Source organism: Tympanuchus pallidicinctus, unplaced genomic scaffold (assembly GCF_026119805.1).
Source record: "Tympanuchus pallidicinctus isolate F22 unplaced genomic scaffold, pur_lepc_1.0 scaffold15, whole genome shotgun sequence".
Lineage (NCBI taxonomy): Eukaryota > Metazoa > Chordata > Aves > Galliformes > Phasianidae > Tympanuchus > Tympanuchus pallidicinctus.
This window is the reverse complement of record NW_026294669.1, coordinates 6,817,990-6,844,644: the sequence shown is the minus strand read 5'-3', so window position 1 is coordinate 6,844,644 and position 26,655 is coordinate 6,817,990. Positions and strand designations below refer to the sequence as shown.

Genomic DNA, 26,655 nt, shown 5'->3' with positions numbered 1-26,655 from the left:
GTGTGAACAGCATCTTCACTTATAAGCAGCCAGGTGACTGCACTAGGCTGCTGTTTGGCTGCAGGGTAACACAGCTGGCACTTCCAAGAGAAGCCTTGCATTTGCCTTCCAGGTGTGTCACAAGGCTGTGTGTAGCCTTGACTTCTCACGCACACCCGTGAGTGAGCCCATCTGCCACTGTGGTAACACCATCCAGACAGATCCACCCAACACTGCACCCGAATGCTCTGCCATGAGGGTGTGGGACTGGTACACTGGCAAAGTGCTGGCTGCCTGCAAGGAGATCATGATACGCCATGTATGTCTCAGAAGCCAGCTGGAATCCAGAGGACTCTCAGAGACATGCAAATTCAGACAATCAGGCACAATGTGGACATCACAGCTACGACTGTTCTCATAAAAACAATTCCCAAAGGAAATGATAACTGGTCCAGCTAGCAAGCGATCCAGTCCCGAATTCAGTGTTCTAAGAAACAGCACCTGGCCTCTAATCTTATACTTGTTATTTCTTGTTTATGTTTATTCAAGGACAGAATTCACCCATTTTTCTCCAAAATGGATAAAAATTAGCCTCTATACACATTCATTTAAGCAACACATGCTATGAGAATTTGTCCACATTATAGGAGGAAAATTTGTTATTTCACTGTGAGCATTCTTTCCTTGCATGTTTTTTTTCCAGCTTTACCTGCAAATCCCTGCTTCCCTTCTGCAGTACTGCCCCTCAAGCTACAAATGCTGTTTAATTCAGCTAATAAGGAAGAACAATAGCATGCTGTCACACAATTACCATTCCTTCCTGATTAGCTAGCACATCTCAGAAAAAATACTTCAATACATTTTAACAAACACAGAAGCGAAGTCTTATGCTGTTCGTGCAATTATGCCAGAAATTAGCAAAAGAAAGAGCTTAACATAATCTCTGTATCATTTTTCTCTGCATTCATCATGCCTGGAGAGCATGACCTTCACTGAGAGAGTCTGTTGATCAGTGAGCAGAGCATCACTGAGAGTGAGCCAGTGACAGTTACAGTCAGAGCCAATTATCCCAGCAGAAACACAAGGATTTGATGCAAGTCCCTAAAGTGCCTGTTTGCAGGTATTTGGCAAAATCACCCCAAATCCTTGTTCAGAAGTAAAAGGAGGAAGGATTATTGCTAATTATTGCTATAGTTTATATGCTATGCTGTCTTGGGCACTTCAAGCTGTGAATTTACTGCCTCCTCACATTGCTAGGTAGCAACCTACCTACTCAGGCAATGTGAAGCCAACTGAGAACTGCAGATTGCATTCCTTCCACCTTGCACGCTCAAACCTCTGTGCATTTTATCATGAGCAGGCTTCAAGAATCTCTCCTGAAAAGTTAACAACTTAACACTGAACCCACCTAAAGCTCTGAATTGAAGGTAATTATCAAATGAGATAATACAATACAATACCTGTATCAACATATGCTGGTGCCTCAAAGTAAAAGATTTTGGGAAGTCTTTTAAAAACTTAATCATCAGAATGAAGTACTTAACAAAAAGAGAACAAGTTTCCATCTCAGTATGGCCAGGTTTGGGCAGCAAACTTCTTGTCACAGAGAAAAATGACCCCCTGGGTAAATCTGTCTTCCTTTGAGGCTAGCCCAGAGATAAAAAATAATTCAGAATGGAGGTAATACATCTCCCAAAAAGCTCAGCAGTGGAGAATAGCCATCTAGATGGAAAGGTTTTGAAATGTAAAAGCACTTTGAATCAGTTTATCCAACTATCAAAAATACAATTTTTGGGTTACCAAGATAGCAGGCTGTAGAAATATATCAGCCTTCCTTGACCAATTTGCTTGTTGGTATCTCCCAGACAATGTCTTTACAGCAGAGACCCCAGTGATCAGCATTCAGACCCTGATGACTCCATTTGGTTTGGCTGAAGTGTGAACTAGGTTGCAAACTCACTTCTGATTTATGATGCCTTCACTGATACCGCATTCCTGCGTGGCTAAATCCTTGGAGGGCACAATGTTGTGCTGCAGTAAGCTTTCCCACTGTAGTACTTTTGTCTACAGGACTACAGAGTTTATCCATGCTGATCACACTGGAGGAGGCACTGAAGGCACTCAGCAATTATGCCCGTTTCCTGAAGAGGTACATGGGGATTGGTCTATGAGAATGCAGGTCTCCGATGTTTGCCTACTGTCTTCTGTTTTGCATTGAGCTCAGAGAAGAGAGTTTTATGTAGATGTGGCAAAAAGTCTCAGGGGAAGACCTAAGCAGGATCTTGCATCAATATGGTATACTCTCATGGCTCACACAGTCAGCAAGCCAGAGGCATCAGCTTCATTACATATCTTAAAGTGCAGTCATTTTACTACTCAATACAGGAATGTTCATTACTTTGGGAGATGGCTCTAACACTATGCCCTGGAGCAATAGTGTGATTAACACAGAAAAGCACTCTCAATAATCTGTGCAAGAAATTTCTTGGATTTGAATACTTTCTTCATTTCTAGCAGTAACAAAGTATGATTGATGTATATTGCTTTAGCTGATGAAAATGGGTAACATTACATCCCTTAGATAAGCATCCAAGATATTTTCATGCAGTTTAAAACTGCAGCTACATTTCAACAGAGCTATGCCAACATATACCAGCTGGGAACCAGCACACAGTAAATCTTTTCAGTAACTGAAAATGGACTGCATTTATTTTTATGTCTCACAAATTAATATAAATGTAGCAGTTATGACAGGTGACAAAAATGACAGCTCTGGAAACGAACATCCTTTCATTAAATCAGTGTAGATCTAATGCAGCCTCCCCAGTCTCTGCTAAACATACCTTAGCACCGCAAGAAAGCGAAACACCTGTAGGATGGTAACACATATTCAGCAGTCTGTTTGTCACTCCACATGTTAACTAGAGGACAGGTTTTGTTTTGTGGATATCATGCTGTCAGTCAGGTAACAGAATGAGGCCAAAGTTACACAGTGATCACTTTTAAGGCCTTTTTGCTACTTGGACAGTTGCACCCGTTCAACAGCCATCCTTTAAAACTGAAATGGAATAACTAGAACAGGTACTATCCCTTAGCAATGAAGGGAAAATGAAAATAAGCATAGGTCAGGAAGCAGCTATGAGAAAGCAGAAATTTTCATCAATGCAAATGCTAGCTAGAATGAACAGATGACCTAAAGGTGAAAGATTTTGTTTCTCATTACCAGTCTCTGGAGTGATTCGGTTTCCTGAGAGTCTAAATGAATTGAATTGTGTCTTTCACTGTCCAGCCAGTTGGTTTTTTTTGTGCCAACTCTGGTGCTAACACTGGTGTCTGTATGCTTGATTTTGGGGAACTTTGTAGAAGAAGCAGTAGAAGTAAGGACAGTAAAGCTTGTCAGGGCTTTCTCAAAATTGGAATGAAAAAAAATCCAGGATTATGAGGCTGATGTGTACTCAACAGTTCAAAAATTGTTCACTCATAAAATAATTACATTTATTTTCTCAGGCTTAGGGCAATCTAAAATGCTAAGTTTGTACAAGGTTTTTTGAGTATTTCTTGTTCTTTTTTTAAATGGCAGAGAGCTAAAATTACCAGAGGAGTAAGAGCAGAAAACCCCATCTTCGCACGAGATGAGAAAATTCTGCCTAGTGATTAAAAGTGAGCCATGAAAATGGTTTCATTACCACACCCCTATCTCTCTCTGTCAAGGTATTCAGCCTGGCCATGAGTTTAAGTGATGAAGTGGAAAAAATAATTCCAGTGTTCTCTTATGAGCTGACATTTCAAACTTCAACACTTGGGAAAGAGAAAGCTACAGCAACATCTGCATTTATGCAATATGAGACTTAGCTAATTTATTTTATTTTGCCCACAGTGAATTTCGTAGCAATGCCATGTGCACAGCCTGCCTATCTAATGCTCAAACCACTCAGGTATTTGCTCAGACTGGTCAGCAGTTTGTTAGAGCTAATGCATGCGTTGTACATCCACACCCACTGGATTAGGTTGCTATTTAGATAAGCAAGACACATTTTTCAGAGAGGGAAGGAGAATGTGCCATGTGCCAGCATTAATGAGTTAATTAAATTAAAAAAATTCCAATGCAAGTACCTAAAATGCTTAGATAAGTAGAATACTACGAGAATTACAAGGCAGCAAGTACAACACTGCTGTACCATTCAGCCCATAGATTCAGATACCCTGGTTAGCTTCCAAAAATCATTAAAATATGTCAAGTCAGTCTGAAAATATATAGATAGAAAAAGACTCTTTCCTAGTCCCCTGGAAATACACAGGCAGCATGTAGACCAGTCACAATCTGTAAGGTTGAAAACTTTCCATTAGTCAACTGTAATGCCAATATAAAACAGCACCAAGCAAGTAGGAGAAGGCCAAAACGAGACAAGAAATCATGTAATTTTTGTACACAATGCATGGTGGTCTACAAAGAAACTGAGGGTTGATAACAGCCAAAGGATATGGATCCCTCTTATTCCAGCTCTTGAAAGGGAGCTGGTTGAACAAGCAGGATAGTCTAAAGCAATTTTTTAAAGCCAGCAACACACAATCTCAGATCAAGATATTCTAGAAATACAGCATTTAAAAAAAAACATCTTAGCTAATGAATTTTAAATTTGAACCTGTTTGAACTATAGGCTTCACTATACATTTATGTGTTTTTCATGCAAGATAATCTTCAATTTATTTGCAAAATTAAACATTCAGTAAAGCTTTCTACAGCATTGCCTCTAGGATTTAAACAAGTAAAGATTAGCAGTTTAAATCTAGCAAACCTATCAGTGTACTCAGAACAATACCAGGAATTTCAGTAAATCAGAAAATAAAGAGCATGGCATTAAAGATGTTATTACTCTGACAGCTGTTAAGATAAATTGCATAGGAAGCATTTAGAAGATTTATATCTCGAATCTCACCAGGTTAATTAAATGGATGCATGCATTCATTTAAGAGGATAAGGTGGGTTGCAGTGACATAAAATGAGAGGGCACAAGATTACGTTCTTTCAGCATTAAAAAGAACAGGTTGGACTGATATCATTTCCGTGTTCTGTAATAAGCATGATTCATCCATTGCCATTTTCAGCTCTCATTTTCTTTCTGGCAACAAAAAAGACTATGAACATTTATAGACTAACATAATCAAAGCTTTAACCTTTTCAGCATTTTGTGTTTGCACTGGCTGTCCATTTTTATCACAGAGTTCCATGGGCCATGATACAGGGAGGAGAAAAACTACCAGTAAATTACAGCTAAGAATGTTGGAAAGGTCAAAGGACTACCCTCCTCCCTTGTTTGCTTTTATGGGACATATGAAGAATTCATATCATGCAGTAAAATTATTGAGAAAAAAAAATGACAAAAGAGAAGCAGACAGAAACCATGAATATGTTGTCAGGACAGCAATGGGTAAGAAGGGGGGAAAATGAGATTTATTACAGCGTTATCATCAATAAAAAATAGATTATGACAACGATGATTGTATATCCTCGGTTTTTGTGCTGAACTCAAACCTTTCTGAGTGTTGTAAAACCTAGAGCCAAGAAAGGGATATCCAAAACTGAGACTATTCAGACTGAAGGAAATATTAGACCTAAAGCTTCTTTTTTGCAAATGAGTTTCTAATCATTCATTGTGATGTATCATTTATTATGATATACTATTATAAATTATGTAATATTAGTTGTTACATATTAATAATGGATTCCTTCAGTCATTGAATCTCTTCCAGCAGTGTTTTGTAATCTGAGCTGCTAATCTGCAGAAGGCATGCTCTGCAGACAGCTACAGTGACAGATACCTCTGTAGGCTTCAATGTAGATTTGTCTCCCTTGTGAACTGTAGTCAGATTTGTTGAACTGTTGTTACCCATACACCCAAATTGCTATGTGGACACTGTGTCTCTTCTACATCCCAGTAAAGATGCCTCTAGAATTTTGTGCTTTAAGGCTGGTAAACTTGAAATGCTGGAAGCAATTCATCTAACTTAGTGTGCCATTATGACAGCTAGATGTTTCCCATGGAAAAATATCAACATTTTCATGCTGAAGACTAAGGGGAAGGTCTTAGTATGGGATACTTGAATATATCAGGGATAAGGTGGGGAAATCTCACTGAAACTCAGCATTTTAGTAACATTTTTTAAAAAGATTTTCAATAACAAGTTTGGAATTGATAGAGCAAGTATTCTGAACCTGGTACATCATATATAATGGTCAGAAATGGGCAACTGAGGATAAAGTCACAATCATTTTCCTACTTTTTTAAGAAAAGAAATGAAAAATGACATTTTCATTGTAAAAGACAAGTCTGCCAAGCACAGGCTTTTAAGTCCTCTCTCTAGGATTTATTTACCTGGAAAGTAATGGACTACAATGGCATTTAGCATCAGCACTAACATCCTCCAATACAAGTCACTCCTTTATAAGTTTGAAATTCTCCCCTTTCTGTGTAATGTATATAGAAAAAAAGTACAAGTTTTCCCTACCCAAACTTCGAAGGATCTCAAAGGTAACTGTGCCATTTGCATTCTGCTACAGGATTATCTTTATTAGGGCCAAACTTTCCTGGACTGATCATGCAGAGTTGGCAAAAAGTCCTAGGAGTTCATGCAGAAAGGAAACCATCCATTCTCTCATCAGGACAAGAACAGGAGAGAGGACTATCCTGCAATTACGTCCATTTCAAAAAAATTCTGTTTCTAACATGACTGAGCTACCCAAGAATCTCTTGGAGAAAATCCTCAGAAATATTTTTCTGGCAAAAAACATCTTGTCACACAGTGTAATACTATCAGTGACGTGGGACGAAGGCATCATCACTGGCTATGAAGAAGATATTTCAGTCTCGTGTTTGTTTCCCAAATTCCCTGAGTGCCATGGCTGGCTGGGTGTCAGAAAGCCAAATGGGAATCTCATTTAGTTGAATTACAAATCTTAAGGAGAGGAGAGGAAGTGGTATCTGGTTTAGGAGGCCAATGGCAATAAAGAACTGAATTCATTTGTGTTCAATATAATATGCTGCAAGGTTCAGAAAAATACATGCAGTTGAATCCAATATCTGAATTCTTCTAATGGATAACAAAATAGAAGGGTTTAAAGTATATGGTCAAGATTCCTACATATACCACTCCATTTGTGTTTCCTTCCCATTTTTCCTTCATTATTGTAAACCAAGGTATTTCTGAAAAAAAAACAAGTTTCAAACCTACTCATAAAGATCTCAGCTACAAGAAAACTACAGTAAGAAGCTTTTGAAATGTGCTTAAAGATCCCTTTTTCTCTGAAACAGATGCATTGCAGCCCGCATCTCTTCTGCCTGCTCATCTGTCCTAATTTTATCCCCAAGGGACCACTAAAAATCATAGGTTTTTTGTGCTTATCCCCCCTCTTCCACCTGAACCCCTGAAAGAGTCAATAGTGCAGTGGCCAGTAGTGCAGAATAACTATTTTTGCAATAGTAAATCATTTAGCACATGTCAAGAAAAATTGCAGAGATTTGTCCAGCCAATTCAAACTCCTTTTATTCTTTTTACACAACAGACCATGTAGGACATCAAGACTGTAAAATTAAAAGGCACAGATACGCATTGATTAAGCTTCATTTTCAGCTTATGGCCAGGAAAACTATTGTGAAAATGTTCAAAATGAAAGATGTTCTGTCCTCACTCATATATCCTCAGACAGTGACAGCACACTGAGCAGTATTGGCATGCTGTACAGCCCTTCAACTTTTTCCTCTGCAACTTTAGAGAGATCTCATCTCAAACACTAAATTTAGTTCTGAACCAAAAGCATATAGACAAACTTGATGGAATTCAGATAACAGCAGTGAAGACGATTAAGGTATCGATTTGGTGGAAAAACGATTAACAAATCTGTTCATAGTAGTTTCAAACAATGCCAAAAGGAGATGAAGATTGGAAGGAATGACCATCTACAGAAGTTTGAAGGAGATATACTAACACTAGAAATAGTGAGGAATTGATTAAGTTATTGACAATAGGCTGAAAAGAAATAAAGAATGGGAAATGATGTTGAGTATCTGAAGAAATTACTTAAAGTGAAATCCAATAGATTCCCAGAGGAACAGATTTCCAGAGGATCAGAGGAACACTTGTCATACAAAAAATAAGGCAGGATACAGGACAATAAAATTCATTGAAAGTGAGGGTGCAGCCCAGGAATGAGTTATCTGAAGATACTGGTGGGCAAAAAAAATTCTCCCTCCATTTCTTCTCAGAGTCTATGCATTGCAGTTGTTAATCCACATTTGTGACTATCAGAGTGGAAAAGGAAAAACGAAAATGAAGCAACTCCATCCTTCCCCTGTGCAGTCAGTTGCCTGCAGTGCTTACTTCACTTTCTCAGTGTGAAGTCTGACTGCCAGAAACTTAATAAAAATGTAAATTAAAAAACATTCATGAATTTCCTACTTAAAAGGTTTATAACTCCCCTATGTTTTATGCCATCCTACCAATCTTTAACTCAGCTGCACTCAGTTCTACTAAGTGAAATAGGAAAGAACATTTAGTCTGCCATCACAGATAATAATCCAACACATTGGGAGTATGGATACAGCAATATCCAGAAGATATTAGAAACAGAGGAAGCATACTATTAAAACATTCTCGTATTTCTCTCTCTCAAGTGCTCACCTGTTTAAAATGCAAAGTAAAAATCATTAAGCTACCAAAAGTGACACACAAAATCCACAACAAACTACAAATGTTTCAGAAGTTCATTATTCATGAAAATCTGAATAATGTTTTTGTTTGTGATAACAACAGTTTGGTGGGATCATTTTCCTTGTAGAATTCACAATAACAACTCAAACAAGATTGTTTTCTCCAGGTTATTTCTTGGGAGTAATGGCATTCAGGTTTAGCCAAATCTTTTGAGATTACAGTTTATGCATTCTAGTTTTGGAATAACAGAAGTTATCCAAAATTATTGCTTACACTGTATTTTGACTGGGAAAAAACAAAGCATTTTTAGTGAAAAAGCAGAAGGACATAATATATTTGCATACTTTAAATGAAGCACTTCCAATTTCAAAGTGCATTTTAAGATTATATATATAACGTTTTGAGCATGTTGTTAGGCATGTTGGTTTTTTAACTGTGTTCTATGGGAAACAGCCTACAACTTAGGCAATGAGGAAACAAAGAGGTTCATTTCAGGTAAGCACTAATCACTGACTTACATTTTAAGTTGGAATCCAGCTCTTGAGTGGGTGGTTTGGGTTGGTATCATGGGATACCAATTTGCTGCCCAAAGGTTGAGCCCAAAACCTACATACAAGGGTTACATCCTTCATCTCTTTTTGGGTGAGGACCTTTTGACCTCTGCCTCTCTTCATCCATAAGAAAGCCACCTTGTATCAGATGAGAGCAGAGGGACCCTGCCTTCTACAGCTGCCAGTTAAGTTAGATACCAAGATGGATCTAGGGACTCAAGCTCATAATCTTCTTATAATGTGCAGGATGCAAACCTGGAGCCTGGGAAGAGAGGAATATTTGAAACAAGTAATGAAAGCTTTCTTCCTCAATAGTGGCCAGACGGTGAGATTGGGTCTTGCTGTGCTTTACTATCAAGACAGAACCGATCAGTAAAATCAAGGAAAGCACTGGCTAGAATTCTTGATACATGCCTGCATCTGCATCATCATGTTTGGTCACCTTATGATCCACTCCCCTCTCATGTCTGTGTCAAAAGCCATGATCTAGTCAGTAAATTCTCATCAATGTCTCTTTAAAGCTTTTTCTTGCAACAGGAGATTTTTGTGGTAATCAAGAAGAAAACCAATTCACTTGATTAAAGACCGGTAAATATAAATGACAGAAATTATTTCCTATGAACATCATAATATATTCCCAATCAATAACATCATGACAGAATTGGAGCTTAAGGGAAGGAAGTTAGTAGTTTTAGTAAAGGCACATAAGTAAATATAAAAGAAGTCTACAGATTTTCAAGCAGAGTGACAAGCAGAATGGCCATTCCAAGACTTTTTGGATTGTTCTACTGTTTACTCTTCAGTTCATCCGGTACTGTCTTTCATTTATTTGTGCAATTTTAAGGTAAAGATGAAGATCTTAGTTTCAAACGTTAGGGTTAACATCCAGTGACATGACAGAGAACTGCTTATTAAAATGTTAGACCAGGTTTCACCTTAAAATTTTCCTGCAGCAACAGCCAGCAGTGGATGTTAAAAATCTTTGACGATTTAGCTGAACTTTTCAGTAAGTCATTCATTTCTAAATGTTTCTCATGTGTAACAGCAAGTATCACCTAGTACCTAGCTCCAGATTTATTCAATCTCCATATTTTGCCGATTATTATTAACTGTTATTATTGACTTTAGCTTTTGACCTCAGGATCAGCATCTCAAGTCCATACTAATCAGTGTCTCAAATCCATACAGGGTTGGTACTGCATAAGTCACTTTCATCAGCTGGCTGCTCAGTGATCTCTATGAAATGCTGAAGCTTGGTAGTGGACAGGTGTCTATATTATTAAAATATACTTTGCAGACACAGTTGGCACTCTGGAATTTTCTAACAATGACTATAATCTGCTCCCCCCAGCTCATAAATGGGAATCATTCAGCTCTGAGATGTCATTTAAAAGCAAGAAAGATAAAGTGTCCTTTGTTAATCTGACAAACAAAGTACCTCTGTTTCTAGAGCAGTTTTGAAATCACAGAATCACACAGAATCACAGAATCACCCGGGTTGGAAGGGACCTCAAGGATCATGTAGTTCCAACCCCCCTGCCTAGCAGGGCCACCAAACATCCACATTCAGATCAGGTTGCCCAGGACCCCGTCCAACCTGGCCTTGAACACGTCCAAGGACGGGGCATCCACAACCTCCCTGGGCAGCCCGTTCCAGGGCCTAACCACTCTCCTTGTGAAGAACTTCCTCCTAAAATCCAACCTAAATCTTCCCTCCTTCAAAACCCTGGAGAAATGCTCTTCTGCACTGCAAAGATTATAATTCAGCCTAATAAAACCCATTAATTGTAAGTATGAGATACAGTTTAAAAACTGATAAAAGCCCTATAGGTTACATCCTGTGATGTCATAGCCAGTGCTAAGAACAGCATTCACTGTGAAGAGACTACATTTCCATACTATCAACAAAGCATAATGGCACAGGATAGACCAGATATCCAGGAATCTGCATTAATTGATTAATTAATCATTAATTAATTGGTCAAAAGACCCAGACATCTACACAAAGCAGGAATAATCTTTGTGGCAAAAAATTAGAAAGAGAGTCTTGGCAGAAGAATATTTGCCCAGTCTCAATGCAAGGTGGTTTCTCTGACTGTCCATCAAAGCAACAGTTTTATATATTAGTCGGATGTGAAGCATAAGCAGAGGGAACAGCACAATAATTTTTGGCTTTTGAATAACCAGGCTGTAATTCAAACCTCAAACCTTTAACCTGCTACTCTTCTTTAGCTTCAAGCAGAGGTTTTGTCAGAAGCATGACATAATGACCTCCATTGACTTTGCTTAACTCTGAGCTAAGTGAGGTAGAGCTTCAGGCTGAGGCCAAATGACAGATGCAGCTCCACAGAGCTGGGGGATGGTGAGAGACTGTCACAGGAACCTTTGTGGATTTGCCAATGGCTCACATCTGGGTCAATGTAAGAATTAAGGAAAATGTTACACGAAATCCAACCAACAGGAAAGGATGTGTAAGCACAATAACGTACAAGATGTTTAATTTCTCTGAATAGAAACACTGTTTGTTCTGACCTAGTTCAAGACGTTAAAAGATTTAAAAGAACATAAAACAGCAGTTGCTGTGCTGGTCACCATCACTCTGTAGGGAAAGAACTATTTGACGGTTGGACGAGATGATCTTGCAGGTCGTTTCCAACCTTGTGATTCTATGATTCTGTGGACCCACCCGACAGCAGAGCCTTCATCTCAGCACTGTAACAGTGAAGACATTGGATAGCTCAAGAATTGGGTAAACTTAATTCTGTGAGAAAAAGAAACCAAAGTTTTCTAATGGTCTTACTGGATACCTATTGAAAAGTCCTCCAGAAAATTTCTCCAGTGAGGAATTTCCTCTACAAGTGGCAACTGAAATTCAGACACAAACAAATCTCAGCGGCTTAACCTCTACCCATCAATTTATATTCATTAAAACTAGTCTGCTTTTCACATAAGTCTCAGAAGGAATGGTTAAAAGGAGGAGGAAAACAGAAACGTGTAATTAAAGCAAGTGGTCACACACCCACGTTAATACATTTCTGTTGTATTGTCCAGAAGAACGCATATGACTTCCTCAAACTGAACCAGAAAAAAAGTCACAAACTGTGAAGATGGTCATGGTTAACACACTGCAGATGCGTGAGATTTATCCAGGAAGACCTCACAAATCAGCAGTGAGGGAGAAGGGAGAGCAAGTCATGCAGAAACTATTTAATCAATGAGTAAAGACAATTATAACATCTGTTAATCTTTTGTGTAGGCTATAATTAGATGCTGCGGAGGAGTAGCCTTTAAGGGGGCAGGCAGGGAATCCTTTAACATCTGCTAGAAGGGCAAACGCTGTGCAATAAATGACTTTAAATGCAATCAGCAAAATGAGCGCTGCTCAGAGTTCACAAAAGGCCTGTATAAAAGATTGAGGATAACAAAATATTTTGCCAAAGGTCAACTCCTGCAGCACTCAAGGCTGAATAATAACTGCTAGTTTAGAGGCCACATCAAAAACAAACGTGATTGTACCTCTGAAAAACAATTCTTTCTTCATCTGTGTCATTATAGCAAAAGCACATGCTGCTGCTGTTTATCATGTCAGCTTAATAACTTATTAGAGCTGTATCTATCAATCTTGAACAATTTAGAATAAACAGGTAGATATTAAGTATTTTAAACACCAGAATTCGATCTAATTAGATTGACGCAGAACTCTGTTGTGCTGTAAAATGATGTGATTCTTGTTTTAAATAATTAATCATTTGGTAGCTTCTAAAAAATCCAATTATTTACTCATTTTGCCCTTGAAAACAATCATACGCTTTCAATAGTTACTCGCTGAAAATGTGAGACCAAGAGGGAGTTTTTTTATTCAGTTTAACATGGCCCTCTACTGGCAAAATAACCCCCCAAAATCTTATCGCTATGAACCATTTTATCAGACCCACTGAGCTGAAAGGCTAAAAAGATCCTACATTTTCCAGGAAAGTTACACCATGTTTTAGAAAACAGCAGTAGAGCAGGGCGTTAAGAATTCATAGAAATTAAGCCATCATTTAATCTGATCTCAAGCACCCCAGCTAAGAGTATTGCTTTTTTTACCCAGCAGATGCAGCTCAGGCCATCACCAGGGCACTGGAGAAAAAGCCATGAGGCTGGTCCACTAAATCATTTTAGAAGTAAATGCAACCCTCTCACTTGTGTGTCAAGTTGTGCTGTATTCCTCAAAAAGTACCATATACTCCAAAGAGGATTGGATTACACACAATTTTTGTTTGCATAATTAGTACTTAGTACAGGCAAAGCAAGCATGATAGAGCCCATGTGTAAAAAGAAGAGCATTCAAAATACAAACAGCAACTACCACCAAAAAGCAAATTCACTACAGAAGAATTCCTGCTTCTTTTTCTCCCTCCATCGTTCCTGAAAATCCACAGTGGTGAAACAACCAGCTTCAATCAAAGTGAGGCAGACAATGAGACCCGCCTCTTGCTGACTGCGGTAATTAACTCTTCCTATTTGTATTATGTCTGAGGAACAAAGAAACAAAGGGATACAGTAAACTGTTGAATATAACAATTTAGATAACGATGAATTATAATAATCAATTAGCGCTGTCAAAGAATAGAATTTACGACACACATTTGGTTCTGCACAGACCTATTGTATGGGCACCATCCAAGGCTGGTTTGGCTCTGGGAAACAAATAGTGTTGTCTTGTGGAGAGCTTTTCAAACACGTGGTTTAACAAAGGCCTTTGTTCTTGCTTTGTGTCAATATCAACAGTCCATTTTTCAGCAATATCGTTTTTATCTACTGTTTTATAATCCATGCTGTTTTTCAGGGTCTGTGTCATTCATTGCCCACAGACAGCAGTGCTGCCAGCTCCCAGAGCCCACTACTGCAGCACAGACCCCATCCCTGTGAGTCACCTGGTGGCAGTCAATGGAATCTCACAAGGGTTAGAAGCATTTTTCAGATAACAGTTATCAAAATTTTCATCTCCAAAAGCGTCATGATGAATTTATGCAACCATTAGAGAACACCTAATGCAATCCTGCATGGTGTATGAGAGGTCATTAGATAGTACAGGATAGTGCCTACAAGTGTTAATGTGTTCTATTTACATGGTCCACGTATCTTATTTTAGTAATAAAACCATATTTTAGATGGTAAAATATCAAAGGTGTATTAACAACTTTGGTGGGGATTGTTCTTATTACAACTCCCATACTGCTGGGAGCTGATCATATGCAGGAGCCACAGAACACCTCCTTGTGCTTGGCCTCATTGAGCCACGCTGAGCTCCTCAGCTCAGCTTCCCTTTGGCACCTTTGTTCCATGGCTTTTATCCCAGCCTCTGTCCTGCTTGTCAGGGGATGACAGGCTGGACTCTGCTCTCATTCTGCTTCTTTTCAAATGGCAAGAAAGCCTGAAGAATTGACAGTCTGCTGGCAATTGTTCCCTTTAGTGCCATCCCAGAATGTTATCAGATCATAAATGGCATCCTTAGGCTCAGGCCTGCAGGTTTTATCCAAGAAAAATCCAAACAGGGGATTGCTTTACTGAAAACTGAGCTTCCTTTGTAGCCTAATTTGATACAAAGAAATACAGGAAAGAAAATGTAAATGTGAGAAAGAAAATGTAAAAAAGAAAAATGAAAATCAAATGGCCCCAAGATCATTGAGTTTTGAGAGTCCGCTCCTGCTCTTGAAGTAATTAGCTGAAGGTTTGCTCTTGACTGAAGTGGAACTGTACGCACCCACTTTGCATTTAGTGCAGCAGGATTTCTACTTGTTTAAATCTAAGCCTCAAAACACACACAACTTATTTTACACACAAGAATGAGAGCAGAAAAGCCTGTGAATTTTTCTTAAATGAGGAGTAAGATTCACATTTGTATGATTAGGGCTCGCCTGTAAAATTAACTTAAGTGGGAAAGGTAAGAGGACAGTGATTATTGCTTTAATCGCACTTTGTTTCAAAAGTTTTGAAGGCATTTGCCAACACAGTACCTGAACTTTGCAAATGTAAATACACTTCTTAGTGTGCAGCAGCAGATCATCACTGCTAACCACAGGCTGACAGAGGGAAGGAAGGACTGTCCCACAGCATCAGCACAGGGATCAGAACATCCAGCTTCAGCCTTTGCTTTCCCCCAGCAAAAGACTCCATCATGGTACCTGTTGTTCACTTCTAAACTCAGTGGAAGCTCCTGAGCTACAAAAACGTCTTTTAAAAAACATATAAACCTTGTTTATACTATTTCTGAAGGAGGATGGTGAACACACAAAGAAAAAGCCTCTATGCTCTAAGGCCCCTATTTAAGATCCCCAAAGCCTTTACCATTTGCATGGCAAGGCATAAATGCAGAGTTAATTCAGGGCTATTTTTTCTTCCAGAAGAATATGCTTCAGTTCCAAAGACAGAACAACGGGTCCTAAGTTACACAACATCTTGACATGCCAAGCCACATTAAAACATCAAAAGAAAAGACAGACAGGTTTTGATCTGCTACAGAAACAAGGTCACTTGGGAGAGGCAACAGCAGCCGTAGCCACCCAAAACTTAGTACAAAGTAATACGCCGCAACTGAGAGGCCTGGGACATAAAGTCAGTGGCAGGAGAAGCAAAAATAAATAAATAAATAAAATAAATTTTAAAAATCCTCCTATTCTTGTTTGACTGATTTGTGCTGACACAGCCTCATACACTTGCCCTGATTTCATTCTTCAGAAATGTGCTTTGTCTCCACGAAGACAGATCATTAAACAGAGGTAAAAAGAAGTAAAAGAGATCCTCAGGTTACTCTCTGGAAGAGCCACTACAACTGAAATTTCAGTAATTTGAATAGGCTTCTGGTGAAGGACTGATATGAGAAGCAGGAGAGATGGAGTTTGTTACCAGCATTTGAAGAGTGTATATCAAGTTTTAATAAATCACTTCTAGAGGTCACTTTCCACGTCTGTAAAATAGGAATAATACCCTGACCATCTCACAAAATGTCATGAAAATGACTTCAGTGGCTGTAAACATAATTCTGACTTCAAACAGCAGGCAGTGCAGAAATAAAGTTTTTCTCACTGCAGTTTCTGCTCTGAAGTAGCAGAGCAGCAGTAGAGTTTCTGCTCTGATGTTTAAAGATTCTAACATAGAACTCTAACGTAATTGCTCAAAAACAAAACAAAACTAAAACTGTTTCTCATATAATCATAAATTCATTTAATCCAAAAAGCACCAGATTTCAAAGCAATGCATGAGTCTATCTTTCAAACTTATCTATCTCTATAACCTGAACTGGGTGTAAGACCAGAAACAGCCAAGGTCTGCTTTAAATCTCTGCCTGCATAAGAAGGAAAACAATTTTAAAAGAAACTGTATTAAAACACATAAAGAAATTATATTAAAAATTCATATTAACCATGACTATTCAAATAAATGCCATGAACTGATAACGATCTTTTAAAAGCAGACTATTTTTTAATCAATTAATGGCAATTCTCTCCATTTTTAAGGATCTTAAAGTTTCACCAATTATATTAGGATTCACTTCAGTGTAATCTCAGGCAAACAAAAGCAAAATTCAAGTTTCCATTTGTCCTTTATTCTATTGCTGAAACACTCAGATGCATGGCTGCAATTACTCCTAACAACTACATACTTGCTTCTCATTTAATTAAAGTTAAACTGCAAATAGCAAAGCTGACACACTTCTAGAAAAAAATAAGCTTTACAGAGATGATAAAAACACTGAAACAGCAAAAGTCTTACTTGCAGCAGTTCAGTCAAAACATGCCAGCCCTGGAGAACTCAGATCCGTAAGTCTTTGCAGTCCAGAAATTCTCTTGAGTTTATCCAGTGTTTATTTACCAAGCTTTAAAAGTCTGTGGTTTGAAGAACAGAGTTAGCTTTCTGCACCATCCAGAGCACTACTGAAGTCCTCCAGCAACAGCAGACATGAAGTTTGCTGATAGTTGGGTTTTCTGCTGCTATGTAGTTGCTCAGTACTTGTAAATACAAGCTCTGTGGACAAAGTCCCAAATGACATCACAGGCAGCTGCTTATTGTTGAGTCTTTATTAACTGACTGTCAAAAAAGAAAAGAGGAGAGGAAAGAAAAGCACAAACTATCTTCCCTGCAGCACAATTTGCATCTTAGTAGGAGTTGCAGTGCTACACACATAAATACTTATGTTTACCCAACTGATGTTTTCTTAGAATGAATAAACAGTATTTGCAGGGAAAGCAGAAAATTAAGCACCTAACCAGCTTCAAAATGCAAAGCGTGCAGGGAGAAAAAGAAAAATTTAGTGTCAGCAGCACCTTTTTCAGAATTTTCCCCTGCATTCTCCTAATCTTTCTGTTTATTTTAAAGATATGCAACTGGGGGTGCAAATCTGCATGCATCTTAAAGCACACAGCACAGGTTTTTAGTAAGCCAAAATAAAAGTTTCACCTAATTCCTAATTAATTCCTAATTTTAAACGTTATAGAACCACAGATTTCAATTTTCACAAGATTTAAACCAGTTCAACATTAGTTACAATTGTTCTGAAGAAACCTCTCTTCCAAAGATGAAAATATAAGAAAGCAGGAAACAGCCCCAAACATGGCTATTCAGATGGTGGTAAGGGCATGACACTGACCTTTCCTCTGAGCTGGAGGTCCAAGACCACTTGGTGTTTGGAGTTTGCCCAGGTGCAGCGAGGCACAGGGTGCTCACCCAAGGACCAGTACAAGCAGCTGTCCCAACTTACCCTCTGGCATTGAGCTCTTGCTGGAAGAGGGATCTGGCAGTCTGTGCCTCAGTTTTCAGAAGTCAGCCCTTTCAAGTTAGAACTTCAAACACAGGCAGGGCAGCACCAAGGGTTGTGACAGATGGAGTTCTCTTATCTACATGTGCTTCTGCACGAGGAGCTTCAGCACTGGAAACACCTCACCACTTGCATCCAAACACCTGACTTGCACATTTCACACACAACAAAACAGAAACCTGAGCTCAGAGATGAGTTGAAGCCAAGTTTTTATGATGTTCTCAAATTGCTACATGTAAGAGAAGTAGCAACCCAAATTTCTGTCTGTTTACAGCGAGCAGATGAATCTTGACGCTGATATAAATCAAGCTAGGCGCAAGGACACAGCTGAATAATGTAGTTAGCACTAGATGAAGATCTTGCTTTTTTACTACAAGAGCATCATCAAGTAATTTGTATGACCTTACTGGTGGAATTCCTGATTGGCCCAGGTCATGCACCGAGTAGAAGCAGGACCCCAGTGCCATAGAGATTATTTGAACTGCTTCATAGCAAACCTAATCTGTGCCTTTGAAAGAGCTGTATTGTAAATCTCCCTATATCCATTGGCTAATCAGCCCACAGCATGCAAAGAACCACGAGCTGCATTTATTGGGCTGCACTCCATCTTATATCACAGTCAACAAGAGTGCATTTGACTCACTGAGCTCTGATCAAGGAAGTCCCTCAAATGTTTTGAAGGTGATATGGGCTATGGAAGCAGCAAGTATCAACAATGACATGCAATAACATATGACATTCAGCATTAGTCCCAGCTTTGCAAGTGCTGCAGTGGATGGGTCTGCAAATGTCAGCTCGTTCCAGCAGGAACAAATCCATCCATGAGATTAGGAGATGGGTTATGTTTTGCTTAACTTGATGCAAATTTACAGTGCACCATCTCACACCAAGGACTGATGAACATTAGGGAACTGCAAAATGCAGATTCTACTCCAGATCTCTTGACAACAAAACTGTTTTGCGGCAGGATGCTAATTCAGGCATGCATGTAGAGACAAAAAAAGGAAGAAAGTACAGATTCAAAAAATCAGGAAACAAATGATTTAACAGAAAAAGCCAAAAGCTTTATGAAAGAAAAAAAAGGACATACCTTAAGAGAAACTGGAGCCTGTTCCCAGGCACTATTTGTGCTATTCAGTAAATTTTTGCACGTATTAAGCCTCCTGGTCATGCATTTCCCAGCTAGCTACGCCCAGCTGAACAGGATCCCGCAACAGCAATTGCCTGAAACCAATTTTTTGGAGACTTCCAACAAAGTAAATTCTATCTATTCCAACAAAGTAAATATCTATCTTTCTGAACTGGTGTAAAAATAAATGTGCAAAGAAGTGAGTTCTTAGATTTGTGGGTTTAACCAGTAAGTTGGTCTTCCCAAGATGAGAATTCCCACGAGGGTGGACAAACAGATTCTGCATTCTTCAAATTACAACTCTTATTAAGGGAGTGGCCATTAGCTCACTCTCTAAGTGCATTTATTCCTTCTAATTTCTATTCTAAGTCATCATAAGATATAGCCACTGGCTGTGCAGATACGACTTATTTTTGGCAGGAATGCCATGGCTTTTGTTAGAACAAAATTCAAGGCAGAATCCCATCCTTGACAAGTTACAGGTTGAAAAAACAAATGCATTGAAGCCATGAGCTACAGCAGTTGCTTTCCGACTGATACATAGCAGGGATATGCATACTGAAGGGCTGACCCAGCTCCATTTTAAATGGGCAGGCAGCTAAGGTGAGATGGAATACATTTATCTAAGTACAGAGAGACACAGTTTGCCCATCCATCTATCTCAGTATGACACTACCTGTTAAAAACTCAGTGCCTCATACAAATACAAATCCAAGCGATCTTCAGTGCCAATGTTCACTTGCCCCACCATGAGATCAGCAAACAGCCAGGATCCCAAGTGCTCCCATTACCCTCACCACGATGGAGCCATAGAGCTGAGGTAGGAGAGGATCTGCCCAGCTGTATCATAATGTAACATTATATCATGCAGTGTAGTATAAATACAGAATATTATAATCCCAATATGTTATATTTTTATCCCACAATAATTATTCAGATCACTGGAGGGCATATTTGATTTTTTGGCCCTCCTTGGGATTGCACATGGTTGGAAGTCTTGAGCTGATTCTTAAAATATCACAGAAACTTCTCCAGAATGACACCAGGATTCTGGAAAGCAAAATGCTCTTTGGAAGTTAAAATCATTCTCGTTTTTTACCAACACGACTAACTACCAGTTTCATAAATGAAATACTTAAAAGCAAGTGGGATCAGCACACGTTAGCACAGTAAACACTTATCTAAGCCTGGGGTAGCTGGCAGAGAGGATAAACAGCAGAACCAAGTAAAAGTATGCAGAGAGAATAAAAGGAAATGTGTAGGGGTGGTGCATGGATCTCCTCAGACACTCACTGTCAAAAAGGGATCTCCAGCTGAAGCAGTTTGATCAGGCTGGTAAGCTTTTGGTTGCAAAAACAGTTTGGTTTTTAACCTCACTGGGTGATTTTTCAAAGCTTTTTTCCTCCCCTGCACATCAACAATGGAAGAAAGATCCTTAGCAAAGGAAGGTTTTACTGCTGGAACAAACAGTAGATCACCCACACTTATTAATTTTAGTTTCAGAGAAAAAGATGCAACAGTGATTGTGTCCAGTTGAGGTTCTGGTGTACCTGGGGTCAAAGGATGTCATGTTATATACCTGGGTTGTCCTTTCCAGCTGTGCTCTATACACGTGCTGCCATGCACTCCTCAACACCCAGCAGACAGTTACACAGACAGTTACCAAACTCACATCCTCCACCATGGGAAATGCTGTCCTTCACTGTCAGGATGAAGCCTGACCCAGTATACTGACAGATAAGAAAACTAATAGCTAAAATGAAAGAACTCATTTAACTTTTCTAGATGGGTTGAGAACTTAAATCAGTGCATATTATTTTTCCAGCTGTAACAATGATTTTATATCTATTCCCGATTTTTTTTTTGGTGCCATAATTTATGCTTCAGTAGAATTTAAAAAAAAAAAAAAAAAAAAAAGTATTCAGAGGTGAAATGGATGTGATTGACTCTCCCTATAAGCTACCTCATTATAAAACAGAGCTTTAAGCAAATCCTACAAAGTCTATTTTGATTGTTGCCACTTGAATCAGAAAGAACGAGGCAGAAACTGGATTTTTAACTACCAGGAAACTCAGAAGCATTTTAAATGTGATTACTAAATACAAGCACCTAGGACTGGCTTTCATTAATTTCCTGATTTAAGCCATTATTCTTTCTTTGCCTTTTTCTCTTGTTTCTGGAGTCATGAGATTGATTCAGCCACCAGTGACCTTATCCAGAGTAAATTGAAATCAATGGCATTAGTGCATTCTGGAGCAGCCACAAAACTAACGTACGTTCAAGGGCTTTTGTATATCCTTTATCACACGGGTAAGCCCCTGCAAATTTAGATTCCAATGTGTCAGATCATTAATTCAGCTGTGTGGTTTAACTTCACATACGGGTAGCAGTCCCCCCCTGGCTACTGAAAATGGTCTTTCCTAAGAGGAGAAGGTTATTTCCATAATCTATTTCTGATGAAAATGCCTGTTGCTACAGGTGTTGGGGTTCCAGCAGGGCTGGCACCTAATGGGGAAGCTGACTAATTGACGCTCCCCTCCTGCCTTTCCGGACGTGTCCCTGTGTGTCAGAAAGCAGAGGTATCAGCTTGTGAAACACACATTCCTCTGCTGTGAGCATCTGGTCTCTTGGCAGCCAAGTCGTGACAGGTTCTGCAGCAGCTGTGATGGCTCCATGCTCTTTCAGATGGTTAAGCAGCCTTGTTTTTCAGCCGAGCTGTTTGTTTGCTACTGCACTCCTGGATAAGAGCCCACTTGCCTTTTTAATCAATGAACTGGCCATTGGATTGGAGCAATCAGTTACATTTTTGTACATGTCAAGCAGAGATTCCTTCCCAGAGACTGCCAGTCACACAGCCCTGTGCTCTCAACTCAATGGTTTCGCTCCTCTTGCTCCGTCCTGACACCTTCACACTCCAAAGGATCAGTCAGCCATCTTCCCAAAGCAAGACAAGGCTGAGATATCACTCTCCATTCCTCAGCCACAGAATTCCATTGCTCCTGCAATATTGCAGGCCATGGTAATCAGACCAAACAGAGGAAATAAGGAAGAGAATTTATGCATTTCAGATGGCTTTCCAAACTGTCCTCTCATGTGTGTGCACCAGATGAAGATCAGAATCTGGCTGGAAGCTTTGGCCTTACGCTGTGTGGCACAGAGGTAGCAGCACATCAGCATATTAAGGGAAAAAGTTCTTCAGTGGAGTTTACATAAATCAGAACTAATTTTTATGTAAATTGCTTTTAAACACATAATGTAAATCCGTAATATAACAAGCACTTCCCTCAAACAAATAGGTATATCACTCTCCATACCGAATGGGATAACAAAGCATCTTTAAAAGCTCTCACAGAGATCCCTTCTTTTTCCCTTGTTCTACTGCCTGGGGAGGAAGAATAAGCAGCGGCTGACTTGAGCAGTCTTCCTTCTCCACTGCCGGGCTGCTGCTTGATGTTCTTGTGCCTGCCATAGGGAGCTCTGCTTATGATGTTATTCCTGCCCTTGGCAGAAAGAGGCCTTAGAGGGAGCCTGAGGAGGGAAGAGATAGGCCCCACTTGTCTGCCTGCATGTATTTTATTGACCCCTGCATGCGGACCCAGTGACCCTTTGAGCAGCTCTATTGCCTGCTCTATTTGCCAAAGTGCACACACACAGGGTTAATCAGTACCTGCAAGCAGATGCAGACATCAGCCAGAGCTGTGAAAGCAATGTCACCGTGGATCCCATGTGAACCAAACCAGCTCTCAGCACTATCCTTGATCCCAAAGGCAGTAGGAAAAAAACAATCCTAGAATTGTTTGAGAAAGATTACTATCATTTAAAGCTCTCTTTGGGTCTTTCAATTCTGCTTTCAAAGCAGGACAGGGAGGAACCACTACCACCAGCAGATGACTTGTGAAATAAGAGCTGTAACAACATGCCTGATTTTAATACTACAGATTTCCATATTGGGACACACTTTGGGCTGATAAAAACATCCCATTTTCCTGAGTAACTATAATAAACATGTCTATCTGAAACCCCCTGCAAGTATACTGCTGCCATAACACCCCTGGGACCCACAGAAAGTTGATCCAACAGCACAGGTAAAACCCCTGGGGGATGAGTCATTCACTTAAAGCTGTAATGGAGCTGTCAGGAAATGTAAGTCCAGGAATTACTGCTCTTTGTGCTGTCAGCATTCCCCGGACAACACCACAGGCTTACCAAGAAGTACCTCAGTGCACATCTTCAGGATTCTCTGTGACATCCTATGAAAAATCCTGGACCGCTGTAGAGTACAGTAACAAATTACATGCACACTTTCAACACAAGATTGCAACAATATGCTATGATTACTTGAAATCTGTGAAATATAACAACTCCTAACAACCAGCTAGATACTTTTCAGGGAAGGAGAGCAAAGCGTGCTTTTGTGAAACGATGATGAAACAACCTGAAATTGGTTTTGTGAGGAAAAATTTTCTCATCCTTCCTGCAAAATGAAACCCTCCATTCTGTTTGTCTGGCTGGTACAAGGGTACCAGCAGGTAGGCAGGGCAGGTACATCACATGAAGGCTGCTCTGGTTTATCATACCGCCTCCCCTACCATAGAGCACTGAAGATTTTATTGCATGCTATAAAGAGAGGAAAAACTCATCCTGTAATCATATAAGCACAGTGAACAACACAGAATAAGTATCAATTACTTTTGCAAGTTTCAGTGATAACCTCAACCCCCGAGGATAATTTCAAATGGGATGATAAAGACTTCAGTTAGATTAAAAGCAGCAAAAGCCAACTAGCACTCAAAAACAAATAATTCACTCTCAGTTACATCAGTTATAATAAATTTTCTAAGCTGTCAGATTTCCCTCCAAGCTATTCAGCTGTTCCTTCCCCAAAAGTAGAACAAGTCAATCTGTTTGAGAAGACAATTTGCCACCCAGCTTACTTAATGCCATGCGTTAAAATAAAATAGCTGGATCATCTCGATGTCAAAGTGCTGTTTTAATGTGAACCTATGGTTAAGAGAATCAGCTATGAGAGAGAAATGCAATCAGATGCTGCTGACTTTCATATAGATTAGATCTAAATAAAATACATGTTCAGCTTATGGTTTCCTACTTTGCTCTGAGTCTTCCTCAATTCCTGCAGTGGGTCCTTGCAGATATGTTAGTCACTGTTTACTTTCATACCATGATACATATTTTTCTATTGCCATTAGTGTAAACATAAAGATGACTATGGACAATAGTAGATCTATGATAAATTTTTATCCATCTGAAATAAAACAGCTGATAAAGTCATGTTACACGCTAGCAGCTTTTAAGGAGCTCCTTGGGCTATGCCAGTGCTGTGACATGCCAACTCCTGGCATGGGGTTGCAGGAAGGACATTGTCAGTGCAGGGCTGTGCTGCAGCAGCCCCCACCCCCCAGCAGGCAGTCTCAGAACTAGCTCCTGGATTTCCCCACAACTCTGGGAGATGAACTCCAGAAGGAGCCATCATCTATCTGCATTTTGCTTTCAGAGAGAGAAAGCAAGGAAATGCTTTACCTTCACATTGTGAGTAACAGCCTGAAAAGGCTTTCCTAGTCATGGGATGCCTAGTCAAGAGACTGAGCTGATATAATTCATCCTAAAACATCCTAAAAGCACCTCCAAGGCTAAGCATGGACTTTGGTAAGGCCTGTGATAATGTGAAAAATGTGGAGGCTTAGCCCTGCCTTTTGATCAGTGGGGCAGGTCTCAGGCCAGCTGCCCATCCTACTGTATCTGCAGAAGATCAACAAACCCAAGTACCTACCATTGAGTGCTGCTAGTTTCCTCTTCATGTTCCTTTGCCTTTAATATCATCGTAGCAATTCAGAACAGCTCCAACCTGCTTTCAAAGGCTGACTGCCATAGCTTAGCTTTCAAATACTTGCAGATATACAACTGATGAAGCAAAGTAATTATCATTTGCTTAGTGCGTTTGGCACTAAAAACACAAACCCTTCAACTACTTGGATCAAGGCTTGTGTGATGACCATGAGATCAGGCATCAAAGACACATGAGGGATGTGGGACACCTTCTCCAGTCTCTCCCCTGCTGCTGCCCCCTCTCCTCTCTAACATAACAGGCACAGCAGCCCCTGGAATGCATTGCCATGTGGTTTTGTTTGTGCCGTACCATCGGTATATGGATGATGGCTAAGAATTTTAAATAAAGCCCCAACATTTTGTTCATTTCCCATAATATATATAATTTCCTTTGAGAGCTTTTCCAAACACCTTAGAAGTTCGGATGTGAATAATTTCTCCTGTGCTTTAACTTTGGCACATGTCTTTAAACAGATGGAAATTACTGTTGTGTAGCCCTAGGACATATCAAGATCTCTTTTTGTTTCTATAACGAGGCCCAATTAATACCTACAGCTTTCTGCCACTCAAATAATTTCAAAATATCAGGATTTCAGCCAGAACAGCAATGCTGATGTTAGAGTGCTTTCATCATATAATCTAACTAATATTATCTAAAACGATATCAACATAAGTAATGATGGTCATTCTTATTCTATAGGAAATGTTGGTATTCTGCTACATTCAAAAAATATCTCTTAAAAAAGACTTTTCCCTTCCCTATTGCAGACAACATTACACCTTAGTGAAGCTTCAAGTTAGGGCAATCCTATTGAACTAGATAATCTTGTGGGTAGCCTCCATGAAAGTCTTCCTGCCAAATGGGAAGGGACTGAGCAGTTGCCACTGTTTGAAATCTTTCCACACAGAAGGCATTAGAAATACCTGCACAGAGAATCACTGTGGAATAGCTACTTTGTTGTGATCACCACTCATGTTGCAGTAGCTTCTCTGTGCAGACAAAATCCTAAAACCAGATTTCTGTTCATAAGATCCATTCCAAAAGCTTTTACTTAAAATGACACCCATGAAAAAGTACTATTTATAAAACATGACAAATGAATAACTTAATTATAGCTTATTTATCTGGCAGGACCAGGGTTACCACTCCCGCCTTAAGAAGTCAGTTTATGAATGCTTGAAACTCTCATGCTAATTCATGAACTTTGTCCTGTTCATGAAAGGTTTGCTGTTATTACTTTCTATTTTAAAACCAAGTAATTTGGGCAAATAATAAAATGACATTTCCTCCTAATTAACTTCATTGCTCATGTTTTTTCTGCACCTGCAGCACACCAGGAGCCCGCTGCATTAACTCTCTGCACCTTTGCTTGATTCACTAGGACAGTTCACTCATTGTGGTTTCCAGCTGCTACCTAACATACCTGAAGATTTCCACCAACCTCAGAATCCTGGCATTAAGAAAAATTGTATTATATGGCCAGATACATCACAGAACAGATATTCTTTACAACCAGAACTGTGCTGAACCAATGGCAGTAAAAGAAACAAACTGAACACAAGCAAGCTTCTTTCATCTCCTTCCCTCAGAAAGATTCAGTGAGAAGACAGTTGGTAAGATAAACAGTAAATGCCACTCTATCTTC

The 26,655-nt window shown here is 39.5% G+C and overlaps 1 protein-coding gene across 8 annotated transcripts in view; it reads right to left on the bottom strand.

Annotated features, from left to right (window-relative positions):
• NCKAP5 (NCK associated protein 5) overlaps nucleotides 1-26,655 on the bottom strand; it is a 377,529-nt gene that overhangs the window by 336,519 nt on the left and 14,355 nt on the right. Inside the window, exon 1 of one of the 8 annotated variants that reach the window (XR_008204905.1) lies at nucleotides 16,995-17,303. The exons of 1 other annotated variant lie outside the window; for it this stretch is intronic. The gene's annotated coding sequence lies outside the window, so the exon portion shown is untranslated. Of the gene's footprint in view, nucleotides 1-16,994; nucleotides 17,308-26,655 lie in introns of those variants that run through there. 6 more of the 8 variants (XR_008204904.1, XM_052676206.1, XM_052676204.1 and 3 more) reach the window with 6 other exon arrangements.